This window comes from Pecten maximus, chromosome 18 (genome assembly GCF_902652985.1).
Source record: "Pecten maximus chromosome 18, xPecMax1.1, whole genome shotgun sequence".
NCBI lineage: Eukaryota > Metazoa > Mollusca > Bivalvia > Pectinida > Pectinidae > Pecten > Pecten maximus.
Genome location: NC_047032.1, coordinates 17,022,813 through 17,039,414, shown reverse-complemented (window position 1 = coordinate 17,039,414; position 16,602 = coordinate 17,022,813). Strand labels below are relative to the sequence as shown.

Genomic DNA, 16,602 nt, shown 5'->3' with positions numbered 1-16,602 from the left:
CTTCTTTTTTCTGAAAACACGGGCATCTTTCGTTTTATCTTCGGCCAACTACAAGAAAAGTAAGAGAAGCCGCTTAATTCATTCTTGATCATAACACTTAACATAGTCTTCTGTGGAACTTAAAAATCTAAGAGTATTCATATCTAACCTGTATACCTTGGGTTTTATGGTCAAAGACATCTTAAACCTTGTCAGCAAAAATCTGGACAGAACTGTTTTTTGTTGAACACTATTTTCAGTTCCATTGACATCGTTCACGTTGTATATTAAGGCATAGTATACAAGCATTCAGAAAATTATTAAACCATAAATTCAAATTTAAAATGCGATCGGCATTTCAAGTTTACATCTTTTGTCAAAGTTAAAGTGCCCATTTCGCATGTTTAAAGGTTTAAAACTTTAAGTTTTAATTTTCTTATGATTATATCCTTGTGTAGTTATTGGCTTATAAGATCGTAATCTCTATTGGAACATATACAGAAATTAAATCGAACACATGAAGAAACAGTTTTAAATGTAGCATTATGATGTTTTCAGGAGAAAAATCAACAACTTGTGCACTTGTTTAAGGTTCCATTTTGTGAACTTATTTCTTTGAATGAAATATTCTAATTTTCCTGAGAGAATTAATTAAATTCTTTTATTTCGTCTTTTAAAGTTATATAATAATTTTTTCTTTGTTTTCATGATAAATACTCAAATGTGATTGGTCGAACTTCTATGAAAGAAATTCCGAGAATGGCGCGAAAAATGTGACGTCACAATACGACAATTGACGTTGCGTATTGATTTGAGAAAAATAATCCCATTTAAAACCAGTAAAATTGTAAACAAAACATGTTTTAAATTAGACAATCATTTTCAAAAATTAATTATAAGCGTTGATGTCAATTATTTTTTAGTTTCATCGGGGTATGAAACAAATTTTGTTTGCAAACTTCTGTAAGAATCCACTACGCGGAATCATACAGTTTGCAAACAAAATTTGTTTCATACCCCGATGAAACTAAAAAAAAATGACATCAATGCTTAAAAAAATATTTTACAACCCGCAATAAATCTATCTCCAATTTCACCTAATACTTTTAAACAATGCCTCCGCCATCTTCTAGTCAGATGAATGATGATATAAGTAAATGACAAGTATCCATTTGCATACCCCAAGACATCTTAAGATAACATATAATTCTAAGATTCATCTGACGAGGATTCAAGTTGACAAATTAAGATAATAATTGTCTCGTGTGCTTTGTTAGACCGACATATCGACTCGAGTTCCACCTAGAAATACGATACGATTTATAGATTTGTTAGAGAAATAAACCCAGCTCTGTTTGTTTATGATGACTAATGCTTGTCTTAACGACCCATTCTGTACCCAAAGTAGATTCGCCATATTGACTACATGTATATCTGTAAAGGTAAGCTGGAACGACAGGTATTGGTAGTCATTTCAATCACTCCAACACTTACTATATAAAGACTACCTCTTTATTGTGTGTGTATGTAACAAAACCTGTCTATAAGACTACCTCTATATTGTATATGTATATAACAAAAACCTTTATATAAAGACTACCTCTATATGTTATATGTACATGTATGTAACAAAAACCCGTATAGAAAGATTTTTCTCTGAACAGATGTAGTGATAAACCGGCGCCTTGTCCAATTCTACTGAAATACTATAAATTAACTACGGGCTGCTTAAAAGTATTTATTAAAAATATCGCTGGAATCAGAGCATGTAATTTAAGTAGAACAGATTTGAAATTAAAATTGAATTGAAATAGACATGAAAACAAATATCCTTCTATCAATTTTTTATTTCTCATGATTTGAAAAATCAATAAATTCCTGTGGAAGCAGTTTAGTTTCGAAAATCTCAGTTTATTCTGTAGTATGTGACACTAACAGCTATTTAACTATATCTCGATCCCTGGTGATATTTTAGGAACAGCATTTACGCACCAAAATGCATACCAAACCCTCCATTAAGATAGGTCGAATGTACCAAAGAAAAATCAATAGCGTACTAATTACCCAAGCGCCTTTGCGAGCACCGGTTGTAAGCGGCTTCAATATTTCTCCGCGAGGAGTCGCTTAACGGTCAATAACATTATTTAGGTTAATATCGGCGTGTCGACTCCTGCTTCACTATTCTCTTCTCCTATAATATTGTATTTTTTGTGGAAATACTTAAACCATTAAACTATCTCTAAACATGTCTTCGGGTTGGAAAGTATATATGGTTTGTGTAAGGATATCGTTACACAACCAATGGATGTTTTACGTGATGTTTGGATGACTAGTGCGGTATGTATACTGTCACCGTCATCAGACAAAAATGATTGTATGATGAAGATGACAGTGTACACACCGTACAAGTCATCGAAACAGCTGTATGGTGAACAGTAAAATTCACTTTTGGCTTCTGTGTCTAGCTCTCAATTCGTTTAAAATGTGTTGATATTATGCGTGTCTCTTTTCAAATCCTTTGATGAGGTCTGGCCTTTTTATAAGTTAACGTTTTGGGCATAAAAGTTCTCACTCCTTTTTTGGGGAGAAAATGTGTGACTGAAAATGCCATACAACAGTACAAAACAGAACGTCCATTAACGAAAAGACCACACAGCTTTTAGGTACATAATCATCCGAAATATCAAGGTCATTCTCATCTATGAGAATGGTCTACATTTAGCAGTAGTGTGACCTTTTAAGGGGACTCAAATGGCTACAACATTTGTACAGCACTACTTTGTGTACGTTGCTACCAGATTGAACTGCCTTTTATTTAAGTCCTTGCTTAAAAGCAAAATGAAAGTTAAATTGATGGAATATTATTATCATGCAAAATAACTACATGTATTCGTTTTTAGAGAGAGGTGTTTTCTGTCTAAATACATCAATTAAGAACTTGCTTAAAACCACTACAAGGAAAAATAGATAAATTTGCTTGTCAAAGCGTTTTGATAATTTTCGTAAATAAGCGTGAAATGTTTGAAAATATGAAAATATATACTTCCTGTATATTCATTTATATTCGACAAATTGACCTTTCATGCCAGATATCGAATGGCTAAATGGAATACAGTATACGTTACGTACTACTTGGCACTGACGGAAGTAGTGTTTAAAGCATTGTAAGCTTAACGGCAACTTATCTAAACAAAATATTTTGTCATTTCGAAGTAATATAACATATTCAAGGCCAGTTAAATGATATTTGGTAAAACATGGCGTTTTAAGGAAACTAGAATGGAAACTGATCATTTTTTTAAGATAAATTTGGAATATTATTTTTAAATGGTTTACTCGGTTAAGTAATCAATGCGTTGACAATTGTTTATCTGCAAATGTTATTAAGAAATGAAAGGTTCATGATAACCGTTATTTACACGACGAATATGTTATTATGATTATGATGATATATAGATTAAGAAATGGCAGTAAACCCCAAGTTATGATATTGAAAAGTAAAATGCAACTTGGTGTAACTTTCCTTTGGATATTAGTGAAATTATTGTTCTCGAAAAGCTATCGCTAACTCCAATCAACCTAACAATGCTTTAAAAGGTCAACCCGTCTTCTGTCTGTGCTAATTAGTCCCTTGTCTGTCAATTCCGACATTGGATCGATACATCGCATATTCACTCAAATTGTGATTATAATTTCGCCGAAAGGTGATCAAAGATAAAAATAGATGTAAAGTCAGGAAACAGTTGCAGTCAATTATTCATCAATAACATCATCGATCTCTCATTTTACTAATTAACTTTTTTGATTTTGTTTGCAAGTTCATCACGTTCGAGAATACAACGACTTGTACATTGCGATCGAGTTTGTTTTAAGGCTTTCAAGGTTTACCTATATAAAGACGAATTTTCCTAGTTCGTTCGTGTCTGAATTGCAAGATATTAGTACTCAACGACCCGACTTTTTTAACAGGAATCCTCACCTTTTTGTACTTACATACGTAGATAATTTGATTACACTGCTGTGATAAGAAGTGACATTAAGATATCCTTTTACTCTTAAAAAAATTTACTTTTTCTTTTGTCGTTTTTTGTGACTTCTATTGAAAACAGACAGTACGCACTAAAATGTATTTGTTGATAATTACCATAAATAAACCAAGAACGGAATTTTATTTCGTTTTTCGATAGTTTTATTAGATTTATTGCTCCACTTGGTTCGGAAACATTTTTTCTTTCGGTGCGAATGTTTTTGCTTCGTTCCGAAATACAAACAAACTTCATTATCTCGATCTTTGATAACTCGAAGACCCTGCTTAACTCGAAGTAAAAGAATTTGAACTCGGGATAACTCGAAGTTTTTTCATGCAGTTCCACTTACTTCGAAATAATGAGGTTCGACTAAATGCTACATTGTTATGCAGCTGTGCATCATAATAAATGTTTCACACTCAGTGCCACTCCTGCCTAACAATCTTTCTAAATTAAATATTAAAAAAAGAAATTTAGTATATTTTCAGTTTTTGCTTTATGAAAAAAAAAACTCGAAAGAACCAATAAGGAGTTTTGTAGATAGTTAATTAACGCTTGAAAACTGGGAATTTTAAACTAAAACAATACTTTATTCAAATGAAAATTTATTTTTAAACGCTGCACTCATACATCTACATGAAAACGCCGCAGTAAAATCACTTTCAAAACATTAACTTCAGTGTGCATTTCACCAGCACTAAACTGTTCCAAATACATCTGATTATTATCATCAAAGCATAAAGTAGTCACATAATTAATTACCATCATGTAATCAGATAATGGATTACTGATAAGTTTAAGGGGTGGCAATTATCTATCTAAATTTATCAGATTAAAGAACCATAACAGAATACAGGTACAATATGCCAAGGGAACAACCATTCTTAAACGTACGTAACACTGTTTGACTACTACACTGCCCACGTACAGTATATGTAGCAGATGTATTGTACTACACACAGACCAGAACAGGCGCCTCTTCACCAGAACTCAAACCATATGTACTCTGAGCCCTTCTATCCCTAACGATCACCACCAACCAGGACCATATGTAAAGTGTAAGTACGTAACATACTCTAAACACGGGGGAGGTAATTGGTCTATTTATAGACAATTATGACATCATTGCGTGAGTGGGTTTTTACTCGCTCAAAATATTCTTTCCTTGAAATAAACATTGTGTTTAACAGATTTTAATTACCGGTACGTTCACGCATACCATATATAATCTGGAATGTTTCTCAGTCTAGCTACATTTAAGAGAACCCCGCAACTTTAATGCACGAACATTATTTATTAGCTATCGTGTTTGAAATAATTAGCAAGTTATAAGCTTCTAAGTAATGAAATACAATATAACCAAAACTAATTACTTAGAAAGAAAAAAGATAAATGTCAAAGTAAATGGACGTAAAATATTACAATACGCTATGCGATATGCCTCAATTCATTTTCGCGTTTTCATGCCTAACGACCTTTTCTGCGGCGATTTAATTAAGCGGTTTACAGTCATAAAAAGCCTACTGTATCTGTGATTTAAACTATTTCGCGGCGATTAATTTTCGCGAATTTTATTCATCCGTAAATATGCGAAAATTAATCGCACGCGACAATAAGTTAGTTTACCGTATCCAAATGTCAAGGTAATTTTTTTTTCATTACAAGCACATCACACAAAACGCGGTTGCAATTTTTTTTATGATATTTGTTATGTTTCTAAAAAAAACATACTGACTGGCAGAAAATATGTTGTAAACTCAAATCTAAGTGATAAGTACATTCCTTATGGAAATGAAAGTGTTGAAAATACACACTGAATGCTGGAAAGCTCCTTAACATTTAAGGCGATTGTGAAATTGATGTTTTCATTACTCCCACACAATACTTCTGAAGATCAGCCCCCTTTATTTTAGGCAAACTAGGGATGATTGGTTTTGACGACAAACATGGCATCTCTCGCTGTATTGCATAATTGCAATGTATTTTCAGTCACATAATAGCATATTTTAAAATGAGGGCTTCGTCCAATATTTCTTTACAATGATACTTGTGCCTATTATTCCAGTATGTTTGTACATCACACACCTCTTTCAAGTTTTCATTTACGATTTAACTCTTAATCAATTACCTCACAGGGAAATATTTATTTTATATTTCTTTGTTAAGCTGATAATGCAAAGCACTGATAGCTTTAATTTCTAAACTTTTCTAACTTTTTTTTCACATTTTCAAAAAAAACTTAATAATTGGAATATTTCTCATCTTCGGAATTCATTTACAATTTTGCATGCTTGCGTATTCCTGCATTCTTCAGTTAGTTTAAAATATACCAAAAACTTATTTTCATCATTAAGCTGACTAAGCTTTACCGAACTTGGTTGATGTCCCTGTATATCGTACCGACGAGAGCTTCAGATCTATATCAATTATCACATAGTAAAACCGCTCAGAATAACAGAAGATCAAGATGAATGGTACAGCGCTTTATAATCATCACAGGGATGTTGTAGCTTTTATCTCGAAGAGCCCTACAGTCTCATATATTACTGAGAGAAACTGTCTATAGCATTATAATCAAACCGATAACATTGTTACATATTGATTATTATACCAATTCCATGTCAATCGAGATGAATTTGATGTTTATAATTGTTTTATTTTATTCATCTGATACATATTCTGCTTGCTTACAAAACAAATATTTTGTTATTGACAACAAACCTTTTCAAAATATATCCTTTATCTAAAAGGTTTAAATTTAAACTAAATAGAACGTTTCGGCCTTGAAAATATGCATGTATAATGCTTTAAACTTGTTTTCTAATGTGTGCCGCCTGTTGAGGAAGATGTGGTTATCGTGCCAGATAATGACCTTCATGGTCCATGGTTACCGAGCGTAAACAAGTAATGTTAAAACATTTAGCGGCGGAGCTGGTGTCTGAAGTAGCCCTGTCGGCAAACATTACCGGCTTAGTCGTTAACTCTATTTGCGATCCTCTTCCCAATCTGTTTACTTTGCCTCTTCAACCAATTCAATCGTTTAGTTGATGCTCTATTTTCCAGGATTCAGGGTTTTCTTTAAGTGGCGCAAACACTAGTTTGATTGTGTGATGCAGTTGAACACGGAGAGCTAATATAATTTAGGACTAGAATGTTTAAAACATTGCACTCATTGGTCCTATCATTGAGAAGATTAGGCGTGGAAGACACTTCTTGATATTTTCATAATACAATTTTGTATCCGATCCGTTTTATATCAAAATTAATGTAATGTTCGAGATAAATCATAAGATTTCATGTAAGATGTCGTCATCAGTTCTAAGCAAACAGAAGAGGGCAAACCCGGTCATACTCCAGCCTCTCAAAAACACACACTCACCATACACACGCATCTCGTACAAAGGGCGGGGGGGGGTCCTCCTTAATTAAATGATCATAAATGTTGACAAGACATTAAGCAATGCAAACCAAAACCATTGTACACAGTAACCGTCAAATCGTTTCCTGTCACCATTAGATTTATCCATCTCGTCCCAACATGCTTCAAATGTCTGTAGTCACCAAGTACTTATGGAATATCTCTTAATGATATCCATGCTACTAATGCTGAAGCCTTACCCTTGAAACCAAGTAAAAGCCTAAGACTATATATGGTCTGAAACAAACTGAACATATCGTTAGACATGACAGACAAATTGCTATGATAGTGCATAGCCATACCCTTCACTACAACATGCACGGAAACTAGCCCGAAACCATCAGAAAATTAAAATTAACATCAGCTATAAGAATTGGCAGACCACCTTGAGTGGTAACCAATTAAAAATTCTAGAAAAATGCATCAAACACATCAAATAGAAAGTCCATTGATCGCCACTTTATGTAATTAAAGGCATCTTCGTCCTATATAGTCCGTTCGAGATTATCTCAATCCACTTCAAATAGATCTATCCGGATTACGCTTGGTTAAGTCTGTGTACAACCCTCTTGAACGTCATAGCAACAGTTGGTAAAAATAGCAGCTTCCATTGCGCATCCCATTGAAGTACTGAGTAAACCGATGTCATAATTAATTGTTCATTATGATAAGAAAGAAAATTGCTTGTTTATAAAAACTTCTTAAAGCGATAGGGATTATTGAAAATAGCTTATACGCCCTACTGTTTTGAACTCAATATACTGCATTATTTAAAGGAGAGCCGTGTTAACATCCATACAAACATATTATGTAGTAAGGTTGTTTAGGACTGTAAAATTCTTTGGTACTGCATGTAGCTTCGAACCGATACTAGTATCAATTTTGATCTTGAGAATCGATTAGGATTTTTATATAATGGAAATTTCACTCCATACTTAATTTGGACTGTATTAGTGGTGTACTTTTCTGCCTTAAATTCTGAAATACATCGAGAAACTATTTCCTTCTCTTCAATACACAAATACAGAACAGCCTGTACTCTCTTAATTAATGTCAGAAACTGCTATCAGGCACTTCACTAACATCAAATGTTACGGATGTCCACAACACATCCCGGAGAGTTTTATGACATTTCGAGTTGCCATAGAGCATCGCTAATACTCCCAAATGTCATGGACATTCTCATAACATTTTGCTGGTGGAGAGATAGAAAATCAAACCTCGCCAGCGATTTGATAGTTTTGTCACACACACTCACACACAGATACTGGCATTCTACTACAGCTCATTCAATACAACACAGTATGATTCATCCAGCACCATCCTGTGTACACACAATGCTATCTCGTAGCTCAATCGGAATTCGTTCCCATTGAACAGCGAGCTTGTAAAGACGGGAACAATAGAATTGTTTAATTTCCTGTATAATTCAATCACGTGTTGCAAAATACTGTTCATATTTATAGCAGGTCACGTTCCAGGGTCGCTTTAACATTTACTAAACATTTCAATACCACGGTTAGTTGTGAGTAACCTCGTCAACAGGACAGCGTGACTTCACCATCATCTATAGTTATAGCATGTGGTTGTAAACCCAACCAGCATTTAACTGACCATAGCTGTTGAAAGACAATACACACAACAAAATCCAAGCATCAAAAAATCATCATTTATATGATCTTTGCCCAAATGTTTACTTTAAAGTGTGGAAATTGACGTTTTAGTTCTACTGATTACACAATTACACCATTTGAGTGCCTTTATACCGTGAACGATGTAAAGGTGAACTTCAATCTGAAACTGAGTCATAAGGCGAATTTCATATATACATGTATCGGATTCAACTATCAAAATCATAAAATACTAAATCTTTGTTAATTCTGTAATTGTCCTTCAGTTTTGTCCACACCAATCCTAAAAGCCTTCATAGACTTTTTTATCAATTTATTTATTTTTCTGTTTAAGTTAAACGATACAACAATCCGCAATCCGCAACTGTTATAAGATGTTCGTGTGTATTAAATCGCAGATTTGTAAATAGTTATTAATTGAGATAAATGAAATGAAACAAGGATTTTAATCATGTATTTGGTTAGCTACGCTGCTTCGTGAAATAATTTATATTTCAATTAACCTAATCAACCACAGAAAGTTTACAATTGGCTAGGAAACATTTACTGATAAACTCCATGATATTTTTTGTACATGAATTGATAAACTTATCAACCACGTGACATGTACAAAAGATGTATTAAGCAGATAATTATGTATATAAATAAAGAAATAGGTCGATCACACAAGCTCTAAAAATGTTTGATGTCATTTTTTTCAAAGAACATGAGACACTTATTGAACATGTTAGAGATAAAGTTATGATAAGTCGAGATTTCGTACATAAAATCTATAGCCCGTTAGCGTAGAGATTCAATGTCATCCCTTGAAATCAAATAACACAAAGGCGCTTTAACAATACAATGTGAACTGTGTACCAGCTTCGTTTGATAAAACCATCAATAATTAACAATTGGTTTTGTCTTCTTTGTTTACATTTACAAAAAGAGATATATTTGTATTGTTCATCGGTTATCACGACCAATCTGGATGAAAGAAATACCGCTGAGAATGACTTCGCATACAAATTGGGTCCAATTTAATTCAAAAGACGACGTGCCGCCACGCCAACACCGCAGATCCTATGTTAGTGGTTCATGATTAATATTTTATAAATAACTTTATACTGGAGTATAGAACATCCTAAATAGACATTTTATAGCGAGCAATAAAACAATGTGATTTTCATGTTATAAACAACCGGTGTATGACACTATTTAAAAAGGAAACACACTATAAACTAATCAGTATGTAGTATGTCCCTAGACTGGCCCCATGTCTCTAGAATATTTGGTTTGCTTTTGGTTTTTTTGTTGTTTTTGTTTAACGTCCTATTTACAGCCAGGGTCATTTAAGGACGTGCCAGGTTTTGGAGGTGGATGAAAGCCGGAGTACCCGGAGAAAAACCACCGGCCTACAGTTAGTACCTGGCAACTGCCCCACGTAGGTTTCGAACTCGCAACGCAGAGGTGGAGGGCTAGTGTTAAAGTGTCGGGACACCTTAACCACTCGGCCACCGCGGCCCCATGTCTCTAGAATAATAAGATTATAAATAAAATTGAGCTTTATGATTTTGGTCCCTAGGATATGTCTGATGCTAGAGTTTCAAACTAGGGGGAGATAAGCCAGTATTAGAATTAAGCTTGGCAATTTTTGATAAAAAAAAAGTTTGGAACTAAAGGAGACAAGATATTATTAGAATTTAGCTATCTGCAGTAAGCCCTTGTATATACATTTGTATGTATATTTACATATATTCGTTGGATAGTTATTTTCGCGCTTTATTCAATTACCATGAAAATAGCGACTATAAAGTCTCCAAGAACAGTACCAACTATACAGTATAGTGACAGTATAATACGTAAATATGTTAATATATACATGTTGCGTAGATTCGAAATACAAGGTATATTCATGTGTTGTGCTAGACCAGAAATACATTGTACATATCTTTACATTGTATTCAGAATAGTAATATAATCCTAAATTACAATATGTATATACACATATAGTACCATGATTCAAATACAAAATATATTTTTAAAAGTATTGTGCAATGTATTTGTTCCTGCATATTAAATACAATACAGTGTGTATATCAACGTATTATTCCAAGGATCAATTACAATGAACATTTCTTTGGAGGTCAATTATCCTACCCGGAGTTGAAATACCATGCCTGCTGCATTGATATGAAAGATACAACCTGTTAATAAGACTCAGATCTAGGGACATTGAAGCGTACAATATTTTATTATCCTCCTTTGCCTGCCTTGTCGACAAAGGACGACAGGCATGGATTTATGCAAGACTAGATGTTTTATTTAAATTCACATTCGTTTAAATGATAAAGTTGATTCAATACCAAATATAGGCCTTTATGTCCTGAGTAACAACATGGAGGTGTATTATCCTGCTGTTAATTCAATACCGAATAAGATTGGACAAACAACATGGTGGATTATCCTGCTGTTAATTCAGTACCAAATAAGATTGGACTAACAACATGGTGGATTATCTTGCTGTTAATTCAGTACCAAATAAGATTGGACTAACAGCATGGTGGATTATCCTGCTGTTAATTCAGTACTAAATAAGATTGGACTAACAACATGGTGGATTGTCCTGCTGTTAATTCAGTACCAAATAAGATTGGACTAACAACATGGTGGATTATCTTGCTGTTAATTCGGTATCAAATATAAACCGATATGATAACAATACTATTGATAAAGAGTCATATCAAATGATGTTACTATGACTACACGGCCCTAAGTCCGTTTTCATCAAACACACATTGTGTAACGTACAATACCTTTATCAATCCCTGTATCCTTGGTGACGAAGATATCATAACTAAGAACTGGATCGCATTGTAAGCTTCAGTATGTCTTCAACATTTTAGTAATGGAGGACTTGGGGAATTGTAAATCATAATCAGCAATAGACCTCATCAAATGTAAGACACAAACACAATTACGTAGAATTGTACTTTATGTTTAACGACCGGGAATTAATAAACGAAACTATATGCATTACAGCTGATATTGTGTTACAACGTAATAGCCATGTGATATATCGCATGGAATATCAACTGGTATGAACTAGCATGTTGCCAATCCGATTATATCTAGTAAATGTTAAATCGTGTACAGGAAGACTACAATCATCTACTGGAACTCCCACTGATATGACTATCAGAAACTGACTCATAAACCTAACGAAGGTTTAATATGTGAAAAGTCACCTAGGACTTAAACAGACATCAATATAGGGGAATGTGTACCTAATCAATCATCCGCGTGTATTGATCAGTCTACCATGGCGACTAGTGAAAGGATTCATTATACAGAATATAATTGGAGAAAATCTAATTTGTAGTTTCATTTTGTAAACAAACCGTTTGTATTATGTGTTAAGTGTAGCTGTAGAACATCTGACAGACCTCATTAAATAGGGTTAAATGTTGACAAGTTCCTATATCCATCAATCATCCATGTCATGAATAACTTTCCATACGTAAAGATTTAGTCCATCAATACTACTAGCTACTCAGGTATAAACAGAAAATTTACCTTAGGTTGGTTCATGTGGCATTTCCCTCCATCGCTGAAAAACTTGTTTCCCATGGTTGGAAGTTTCACGCAAACCTGTGGTAAAAACTGTCTTTCCACCTTTAGTCCTTTCAATAAATAAACTTTTTCTATGGTCACAAAGATGGTGGATGATACGAAAATCCCATCGTTGTATGACTGTTGTGTACCGCTACTAAGCCACACTTCGTCTGCTATGCCTCTACAGCACCAACCAGTGGGATGAAGCGCGCGGATATTTTGGTACGGCTGCTGAGTTAGCAGACGACAAGTGGCATCTCGCGCTCACAAGCTATACAGAGAGAGCTCAACAGATGGTGCGCGCATGCCTGTACATTGCTTGAATCAATCAATTATTTCTCTGGCCGTTGGTCGGTTATGCTTTTAATTGTTAACATACAACACTGGGTTTTTGGACTTGTTATCTTAGGAAACACATTTTATAGTCATTCCACCTCAGGGTGATATCACATGTTTGTTTAAGAATATCACGGTCACCTGTTTGATTGTTAGATAAGTTGTTATATCAGTTACATAATGTGCTCGCGCTTTTTTCTGTCGTTCTTATATGCTATCAAACTCATATGCTGAATAGTTTGAGCGAAATGTGCTTCATACAGGAAGAAAAGATGGCCAATATTATATTCCTTCGGATTAATTATGCGATTCATCAAACCAATTCTGTTCTGCTTAATCCGTGCGTGAATCACTTTTAACACAATTGACACTTATCCAATTTCGCAGAATATGGACGATTGCCTGACTTATAAATGTAATATAATGTATTATAAGACTAGAGGTCAAGAGGGCCTGAATCGCTCACCTAGATAATGCAGTAATTATGACAAAATATCTAATTTAAGTTATACCAGGTATTTCAAATGAATTCCCATATATGGTCCGCCCCTCCAGCCCCAGGGGAACTACACACTCCGTTTTTCACTTGACCAACAATGCTCCAGACCAAATTTCATCAAAATCTATTCAGGCGCTCAGGACTAGGAAGGATTTAAAAGGATTTACCACGATGAATGTTTTCGAGAATAGAGCGAAAATAGGAGAAAAAACTTGAAACAAACCAAAAAGATAATACGCTTCGTTTTATATTTTACAAAGAAAAAATTGTTTGCTTGAAAACAAATTATAAAAGCAGTGAACATTCAGCCATTAAGAAATGGCCATCTTCACAGTACACTGTATATAAGTTGGTCATGCAGCCTCTTTGTAAGTACAGCCCTGCAGGTAGGGCGTAAGAATTGTACCTGCTGCCCCCATTGCATGATCGTAAGAGGCGACTAAATTTGGGATATTATCTTTTCTCTTCTTTCTTAACAACTTTCTTCTTCCTAATGTCTCCCTTGACAATGCCTCACTTTTGGCCTTCAGTTGAGCGTTCGTCACTGTGAGAAGGGCTTTGGGTTCTGTCCCCTAGCCGAGACATACCACAGTCTTTAAAAATGGTAGTTACTGCTCCTGCTTAGCGCTCAGCATATTAGGAGTGGGACGACTGGTTCGCCCGTTGTCAGTATAATGTGACCGGGTGGGGTGTGCTGCTGGTTGTCTTCGGCAGTATGCTTCAGTGAGGTAGCACTATAAATCGGCAAAAGTTCCGGCCTATCACAAGGAGACTTAACACGAACGTACCGCAATCTTCCAAAACACACATACAACTGTACATGTGCGCACCCGCCACAGGCATGCATGTCGCACGCACGGGAGGCCGTCTTTAAATGACCTTAGCTGTTAATAGGTCGTTAAACAAAATAAACCAATCTTTGTTAGTATGTGTATATTTTGTTATAAAAGATTCTATAAATTTTTTTTTTTTTTATTTCATATCGATATTAAAACATAACTATTATGCTAAGCATGTTGATAGAATAGTATTTTCTTTAATATCAAAATCAGTTGATATTTGTTAAGCTGACAAATGTTTTACAGCCTGAGTCATGATGTTTCTGTAATGTTCAACACGGTCGCTGGAAATTAAAAGCATGCTAAAATTGTTGCATGGTAAATGGGTAAAGAGATTTGACGGGGTAATACAATTCCATGGGTTATTTAACAGAAATGATCCCCATCGAATTACGGTGGTATTGGAGCGAAGGAATATAACGTAGTCTACTTAATGGAGAGTAAAAGGCTTGTATTAAGAAAAGCATAATGCACTTCCGCAAAAGGGAAAATTTTCATTCTGACACCAAAAAAAAAATAACAACATTAAGTTCGTTAGTGACCCCGGGTAACGTTACTCTTATGTTTACAGGCTTGACTTGGGAAGTCTAACATTTTGAAAGCTGATGTATCGTTCTGCATGTTGGTTGTAGGAGTCGACTAAAATTGGGACCATGCGGCGGCACTGGGGTTGTCTTCAATTTCAGATATCACATAATTACTTCAGTCAATCAATTTCCTTTGAACCAAAGAACATGTTTTTCTTCGGTATGTAACTATTTTCCTCAGTAAATAACAGATGAAATGGGCACTTTCTATATACGGAAATATAGAGTAGGGTATTGAGATTTTGAAAATAAAAATACACTCCTCCTAAAAATAGAACGATATAGGATTACAGATGTGAAATGGCGGAAATTCCCCAGTCCAATGTAAAAATCAGGGTTGCTGTCTTTCAAATACTGGTGTGCCCTTATATACCATTAAATCAATCAAAAATCATTTTTCAGGTAGAGAAAACTTTAAACTTTAATTTGATATTAATCACTTCATTTAAACTTCGAATGAGTGATAGAGGGCAAGTGAGTCACTGGTAAGAACATATAGTATAAAAATTCGTTGTGTGATACCCTAAGGGATAAAAAAACCGGATTGGTCTCTTATAGCAACAACTTGGGATGTTCAAATTTATTTCTTTCGATCTTCATTTTATGATCTAATATACAGCATGATCTCAATTTAGAAATAGTCTATTTCCTGGTGTGTATGCAGTTAGATGCTGGGATATGCCTGATCGTTCCGTTGTCACCACCTGAGTTTGCAGAAGTCGAAACAGAAGACGCTTCCGGAACACCTGGTCTTTTCCTTCTCAATGGTCTCCATACAAACCTATAATATCGGTTTAAACATTTCCTCTTGTTTTGTCTATTTATGGTTAGAATAACGGGTTGGTTTTCATGTCGTATTCTCTATATACATGTTTTTGTTATATTTGTTTTGTTTTAGTTCTGCAGATGTTGTCTCATTGCCAACCGTCTTCATATATATGGCTCTGGTTTCTGAGAGCACGTTAAGCCCTATGCAAACAAATGAAAGACTGACAGATAATCCTCACATCCATCAAAAGGAGTTCCAAAAGTATATCAAAATTATGATACAGGCATCAATATGCTTGTTAAAACGACTTCCTCCCATAAAACAATAGGTTTGGCTTAATTCGGCAAGCATTAGTAGCTTTAATAGATCAAAAGAACAATGATATTTTGTGAGTTTGGTTGAAATATTGAAGCATTATAACAATACACGTGTTCTGATTTATATATTTATCAGCTTATCGTAAAACAAATCCGCTTTTATAATTAACACATCAGTGCCGTGATCAAAATCATTTTTGCCAAAAAAAATAGGTATGGTCTGTTTCATAGTTTCCATAAAATAGGTACTCTTGTTGCTACAATGTTTTTTTAAAATAAATGCAAAAATCTAAACCATTGTAAAATACCATTTTAAATTTAAAGTATACATAATTGAATACATATGTTAACTTACACTTTGATGCAATTTGACATATCCCACTACACTTACATGTATTTCCCATGAATCTTTCTTGGGATTCACCATGTACAAGGGAATAAGAATATGCATACTGCCAGGTAAGCTAATTCTGGATTTTTTTTAACACACCGGCTGTTCGAAATGATTTGTACAATCCGCATTTTGTAATCAATGCCAAAACTCTTATTAATGTCAACCCCGAACCCACACCCACACCCCTACCCACTCAATTTCTACCAATTAA

At 34.5% G+C, this 16,602-nt stretch overlaps 1 protein-coding gene across 1 annotated transcript in view; it reads right to left on the bottom strand.

Annotated features, from left to right (window-relative positions):
- The window catches only part of LOC117316423, a 60,770-nt gene extending 47,867 nt beyond the window's left edge, over positions 1–12,903 (bottom strand). The window contains exon 1 of the mRNA XM_033870986.1: positions 12,612–12,903. The gene's annotated coding sequence lies outside the window, so the exon portion shown is untranslated. The remainder of the gene's footprint in view (positions 1–12,611) is intronic.
- Between the last annotated feature and the right edge of the window lie 3,699 nt (positions 12,904–16,602).